Genomic DNA, 7,761 nt, shown 5'->3' on the forward strand with positions numbered 1-7,761 from the left:
GCAGAGAATCTGTTTTTATTAAGTTCTTCTCAATCCCTCAAATATCTATTCTACAATCAAAAGGAAAGGATTTCAAACTGTGTATTGACCGACTTTGCATTGCATAGGACAAACTCTGAAAATTGTTGGTAAGGTTTTTATTAACATAGACATTATTTGAAGCTGATTTGCTTCATAATGAGGATTAACTGTGACTATCAGGACACCATAATATAGGCTATTTCAGTGACTCTCCTCACAGAAAACACATCTCTAACTTGTATTTACTGTCAATGCATATCCAGGATTTAATTTAGACCCATAAAGGTCTACAGAAATCTGGGCCTTAGCTGCTTGAAAGACAGTTCTTCTCCTCCTAAGCTTCAGGAAGCTGAAATTACCCAATCTGTCTGAGTCCTCACCTTTACAAGAAAGACATTCCCACAACGTTGGATGTTGCTGGCAAGCTTTAAGAGGTCTGTGCTCTTTCATAGAAGTTACTGTTATGCTGTTATGCTGTTTCAATTAGGAATTGAGGTGGGGATCAAGTTTTTTCTACTTTGAATTTGGCAATATTCTGAATACAACAGACCTTTCTTTGGGAAGGAGGCAGACAAAATAATTTCAGGAAAGTAAAATTCTTTCATCCATATTTCATGTTACTCTTCTCTAAAATTAGACAGCTAATTTAAGTAGGTGACAAAACCTGACTCAACACCACGAATTCAGTATTGGACAATTAGTCAAACCAGAGAGGCTCAGAAAGACACTGAAAAGAATGCAGTAAGCCATAAAATAAACTAAATTCCATTTGAAAAGTATTTTAAGATACAGTACCTGGAATATTCTTGAGCTTCTAGAAGCACATGATGGGTTTTCTGGTAGGCATTCTTGAGCCTTTTAATTCTTCACTGTTCGTCCTTCACCAATATATTTCAGTTTCGCCTGTTACATAATAAATAAAACACTGGAAGGCATTCACATTCCTTTGTCTCCTATTTCAGCTTTGTAAATATACACTGAATATCATGAAACCATATGGCTTTTTTTTATGTATAACTACATCAGAGCTTCAGAATCGAGTTATATATTCTGCCAACAATGGAAACTGCAAGAATTCTAAATGCTTGAGTGAAGAGACTCATGCCAGTTATGGCAAATGGCCTTGAATGGAATGACAGTATCAGAATAAACTTCCTTTGTCATTAAATGTCAAAGATTAAAATGAAGCTTCACCATGTTATTAAAGAAACAGTAAGTGGAAAAAAATACTTACTTTGTCTGCAACTAGAACAGACTGGAAGATAAAACTTCATTCAACTCAAACCAAAAGGATCCACATATCTTATTGGATCTACAACTTAAACATATCTTAAGTGGATACTGAAATGTACACGACGTGATCCTGTTAAGTCAACTGCCTGGCTGAGTTTTACTCCGTCATCTCTCCTGTTGACTACTACCGGGAATTATATCTGCACAAATCAAACAAACTGCACCAGCAGGAAGTCTGAATATAATTGCCTTCTTCACATTGCCTATAGGTTCCTGTGTTTGTGCAATTTGATTAGTTTTCTGCTTCTTCTCTCCCTGCAAGCAGCATCTGCAGAACGCAATGCTGCCTGTACAGCTCTGGTTTGTTAGCCTGGGCTTAAGTAACAGAAGACTCCTGGCAAGACTTCCTGCAAATACACTGGTACAAAACAGCTGTTGGATGACATCACACCAGCCCAGCATGGAGCTTTTTATGAAATGAAAAGTTATGTATTATGAAAAAAGTTATTAAACAGAGAAACAGCTGTTTTATCTGCCTAGTAGTAACCAAGCTGCATAAAATAGCAATAATCTAGTTACAAAAGTAGTTGGGTGTGCACTGCAGGTAGAGCCGTCAGCTGATCTTCACATTAGCAAAATTTCAAGGATTGTTATGACTGAGCAATTAAGGTTTTAATTCTGGGAATGGCAGTTGTGATAACACTGAGACACCACAGGTATTTTTGGGTTTGCTTATTTGGAAGTCCCAAGAACTCTCATGTGAATGAAAAAGTTCACCCTGTCTCACAATTAATCAGCCAAGAAATGTAGAAGATGTAGGCAAATTCAATTACTTCAGCACAAGCATACTGCATCATTTGTGTTCAGTCACTGGGCGCCTTAAAGGGATCATTGTGGTCTGTTATCTGAGGACTGGGCTGTCTGGGTAGCAGCCTAATAACTTTGAAGGTTCTGTTCTTTGTTATGAAACTCCTAATAGGTATGTGAAATATAGGCCGTTCTAACCTCAATTAAATGGTCAGAGAAAGATAATGGTAAAACAAAGGCCAGGCATCCATCATTCATAATGTTATTTGAAGTGCTCTGCAAAGGAAATAAAATTTCACACAGACTGGGAGACTTAATGTACTTTCTGAGAATTTCTTCCAATGTCTGATTCCTATAAAGTCATATTACCTCTTTCAGCTTCAGAAACTAGGATTGAGTCAATCTTCTTCATTCTGGAGAAGGACTTCTATTTAAGAAACTTGTGATTTAATCTTCTTATCTGATGCATATTCACTAAGTTTATTCCTTCAAAGGAGGAGCCAACTAAAAATAATAGTAAAGAAGAAAGGAGTGTGTTTCATTACAAAGCACCATCATTATCAGATATCTTATCTAAATAAAGTTTAGGGTTTGGATGTTGTGGGGCTGTTTTTTCTGTCTAGTGTAATAAACATGAATTTTGCAATCACCTCCGTAGCCTTTCCTTATAGGGAAAACTGAAGAGGAAATACAGTGCATATAATTGAAACACAGATATTTTCCCATAAAATAAAATTTTGAAATTTCAGTATGTTTCTTCCCATTATTGCCATGCCCATTAAACTATCTTTTTTTTAATTAACAAAACCCAATAGTATTCTTTTCTCTTTATCTGTGCTGGCAGAGAAAAGAGGAGGTGAATTACAGAAGAAAAGAGTTAAAACTAACTGGATGGATCAGTATCATTAATAACATGTTCATTTAAGATCTTTTTGTTGATTCAAACCACAATTTCTCATACTGAACATTAAAACAATGGATAAGCAAGCAAGGTACTCCACTTCAAAATCTATATGACAGCATGTTTGAGGAGATATTATAAAAACACTATGATTTTTAAAGTGTTTTTTTTTAAGCATGGATAAATCTATCATATTCTCTCAAATAACTATGACTGTACAATAAACATTATAGCAATGTATTTAGAATTAGCACTGCTGCCTGCTCTGGAATAACTCAGTACCTATGACTTGAAGAACATACTTACTATGCACCACTCCACATTGGTAACTGTGGCCTCTAAGGCATTCACAGTTGACTCTATGGTGAAACATTCACTATCATATAAACCTTGGTGTCCAAATAAGCAGCCTTTCCCTTTTTTAATTTTCTTCCCCTCCTAATGACCTAGCATGAGGACATCTCCTCTAGGTACCTGCTAGCCCTTCTCTCTTCCAGCATTATGAGACTTCTTTTTCTGCCTGCAAGTAGTGTGTAAGTAGAATATGTAGGCCTTGGGATGGAATTTCCAGACATTAGGAAGCTTGGTTTAATTGCCAATTCAAACTAATCTGTCAAAGACTACAAATGCCTGCCATGCCCACTGCACACAGGCAGGGCAGCTTTTCCACTCATATATGGCACACATAGTCTGTGCAAGAGTAACAGCATTGTAGTCGGTCTGGGATGGTAGTGATTTTCCACAGCAGCTCCTGCAGTGCTGTGCTTACTGTTGATATCAATACTATGACTACTGCTCGCACAGCATCAGGGCTGTCCCTCCAGTGTTCCTTCCCCCACCTTCATGCTGTGGGTGGGCATGATCTTGGTAGGGACCACGGCCAGAACAACTGACTCAGGCTGATCAAGGAGATATTTCATACTACATGACATCAGCTCAGTAATATAAACTGGGGGAGAGGAGCAGGAAGGGGAGGCAAGATTCATTTCTGGCCTTCCAAAAGCAACCGCTACGCGTACTGCAGCCCTGCTTCTCGGGAGGTAGCCAGACATCGCTGCTGATGGGAAGTAGAGAGTAACAGCTTATCTGCTTTGCTTTGCTTCCCACGCACGTGGGTTTCCTGTTTCTTTATTAAACTGCTTTTATTTCAACCCATAAGACTCCCATTTTATTTTCTCCCCTTCCCTGGCTTGCTGGGGAGGTGGGGGATAGAGCGGTATGGTGGGCACCTGGCACCCAGCCAGGCTCAAACTACCACAGCCTTTTTGGTGCCCAACGTGGGGCGAGATAATAGCAGTTTTACATTAACTGCATTGCAATTACAGTAAGCCAATGAGTGCAAAGTTCCTGTGCTGGTCACGGAGCCTTGCTATTATGCAGCTTATCTTACACTTTCTAATGTTTGGGAACATGATGCTACTAACACTGACTCTGTGCTTTAACCTTGATAGCTTTGCTATGTTGGCTATATGATTTTGTGAAAGGGATGAAAGGGCCTGGGAACATGATGGCCCAAATAATAATTGTGAGTCTCATTCTGTTACTGATGAATTTAGTGTGCTGTGGGAGCTATCTTGTGGAGGTCATGGGGCAAAGCACCTCTTTCTCCTCAGCTTGGACTGATGTAGACAATTTTGTTACACAGACTTCCCAGGTCCTTAGTCACCCTTATATGAGAGTTTTAATTTTACTAATTAATATGGCTGGTATATTACATATTTTGTGGAATCTGTACTCATCTGGGTATCAGAGAGGAGAAATTTGGGAAGGAAACATGTTAAAATGCCCCCTGAAGCGGCCAGTCCCTGGGTGGCAGGGTGTGTGGATGAATTTGGGCAAATTCCTAGGACGGTTATCACCTCCTGTAATCTGGGATTTTACACCTGAACAGATAAAAAAACCCTGCTTTACTGGCACGCCACCTGATAGAAGGGTGTCTTACCTACCCTAATGAGGCCCATCAGGTTCAGGCACTATACTGGGGCCTAGCCTCTGCCTACCAAGCCGCACTCCACTCGTCTCAGAGAACTATGGCTGAAGTGGAAACTCAAACTGTATCTGAGACCACCATGGTTGAGCCAGGGAATCAAACAACCACCACAGTGGTTGCCCCAGTAGTGAAAAAGAAGCAGTGGATAAGGAGGTCAAGTCCATATCATCGATTAGTAAGGGCAGACGAGGAGGAAGAGGAAAGGCTAGAAGAAGAAACTGGTCCTTCGGTAAGGAGATCAGGAGAAGTGAAAGAAATCGAAAAGGAAATGGAAACTACTCGGTCCCTCACCTCAACAGAACTTAGAGATATGCGAAAAGATTACAGTCGCCAGCCAGGTGAGCGGATTGGTGCCTGGCTGCTCCGATGCTGGGATAACGGGGCTGACAGGCAGCAATTGGAAGGCAGAGAAGCCCAACAGCTAGGATCTCTTGCTAGGGACCGGGGAATTGATAGAGGCATTGGAAAGAAGACCTCAATTTGTAGTCTCTGAAAACGGCTCCTCTCAAGTGTACGGGCAAGATACCCATTCAAGGAAGACCTTGTAAATGCCTGAGGAAAGTGGACTAGAGCAGATGAAGGCATCCAATACTTAAGGGAATTAGCTGTGTTGGAAGTCATCTATGGTGATCTAGATAATGTTGAAGCCTCCACAGATCCAGATGATGTCCAGTGTACATGGGCCACATTGAGAAAAGTGATTCAGAGTGCCCCAGCTACATATTCTAATATCTTGGCAATGGTTTATCACCCAGACAAGGATATACCAACAGTGGAGAGAATATCTTCTTGGTTAAAGAACTATGAAGAGAGCCTCTTCACCTCCTCACCAGTGTGGGATGATGGTCTGACTGTCAGAACTGCCCCAAGAATTCAGTCATCCACCGCCCCAACCAGGGGAAAAGGAAACCATTACACAGGTCACCCACGAATGTGAAACATGTACTGCAATCGAGAGAGTCACACGAATCAAGTCTCCCTGGAACAGAGGCCGATGGCTGGGTTTTCAATATGGTGAGGCCTGGCAAATTGGCTATGTTGGACCGCTACCACGAACACACCAAGGCAAGTGTTATATACTCACCATGATGGAAGCAACTACCAGTTGGTTGGAAACATACTCTGTAAAACATGGCACTACCCGAAATACTGTCTTGGGTCTTGAAAGGCAAGTTTTGTGGTGACACAGTACTCCAGAAAAAATTGAATTAGACAATGGGACTAATTTTTGAAATAATCTCATAAACTCCTGGGCAAAGAAACATGGCATTGAGTGGATATACCACATCCCCTATCACCCACAAGCCTCTGGAAAGATTGAAAGATATAACAGATTACTAAAGACCATGTTGAGAGCACTGGGCAATGGGAATGGAAGCAGTGGGATAAAAAATTGGCAGAAGCTACTTGGCTGGTTAACAGCAGAAGTTCAACTAACTGTCCTGGTCCTGCCCAAACAAAACCACTACATACTGTGGGAGGAGATAAGGTCCCTGTAGTGCACCCAGGGAAATGGCTGGGGAAGGCAGTATGGGTTGCACCTCCCATGGGTTTCCTGTTTCTTTATTAAACTGCTTTTATCTCAACCCACGAGACTGCCATCTTACTTTCTCCCCTTCCTTGGCTTGCTGAGGAGGTGGGGGATAGAGCGGTGTGGTGGGCACCTGGCATCCAGCCAGGGTCAAGCTACCACAAGCATCTACAGTGTATAACCTGCTGTACACGCACAGGTCATCAGTTGCGAGCATGAGCAGCACGTCCAGGCCACCCTGTAGCCATCAGGTGTGTCTATTTCCCTGCCTCTCTCTGCCTTGTCTCTCTCGAGAAGCATGTTCCCTGCACACCTCTACTCACAGGCAGACCTACTACACATGCAAAAAGGAAAAAAAAATAACCCCACACTGTTCTCCTTTCATATTCTTGTAATCTGTATTCTCATGTAGATTGCAACCTCTCCCACGAAGAGACTGCCACCTGAGTCTTTCATATATGCAGGGATTTATGTTACTCCCAGCTACTACTGTGCTGAAGTCCTGCCTGCAGCAGCACGCTTCTTATCTGGGATGCTATGTGATCCAGTAATTTTAAGAGAGTTTTTGAAAACAAAACACACAATGCAAACGCTATGAGTTTTCCTGGTTATATTTCAAAATAAATGTCAACAGAGAAGTAGCAGCAGCAGCCTTTTTATTGTCTGAGACACAGGCTGGAAACACACTGCTCTCCTGAAGACATGACAGATGATGCAAATGCTGTTCCCTCACGCAGAAAAACTTGAGCGTCAGTGGGCAGCACCACCGCGTCTCATCCTTCAAGAGCAAAAAACACTTCTAGGCTGGACACACGTACACACTCATAGCAAGACATATTTTGAAGCTGTGTGGAAGTGTTCTTAGACACCAGGACACCTGGTGCGCTTCCGCAACTTCAAAATACGACTTGCTTAATCCTTCAAAAGAGGCTAGACTGGAGTTAGGCATGGCACAGGTAATGGGTTAGTTACATTTTAAAGGCAGCCCTTTACGAGCAAAGGGTAAGGCAGCGTTCATCAGGCGTTACCGTGCGCTTTAACACGCGCGGCATAAATTATCACCTCCGTTAATTCGCGCGTGTTACCGAGGCTGCGGACTGTGCCCAGAGGGCGGGGGACAGCGGAGCAAGAAACGCCACCCGGGTGGGAGCTCCACAGGCAGAGAGGGCTGCGGGGCAGCCCTGGAACTGCTGCACCAACTCCAGGACGAGACAGTGGGGGCGCGACACACGCGTGCCGCCTGCCTGGGCAGACATACGGCGCCGGGCGTCTCTGCCC

The sequence above is a fragment of the Colius striatus genome, chromosome Z (assembly GCF_028858725.1).
Source record: "Colius striatus isolate bColStr4 chromosome Z, bColStr4.1.hap1, whole genome shotgun sequence".
NCBI lineage: Eukaryota > Metazoa > Chordata > Aves > Coliiformes > Coliidae > Colius > Colius striatus.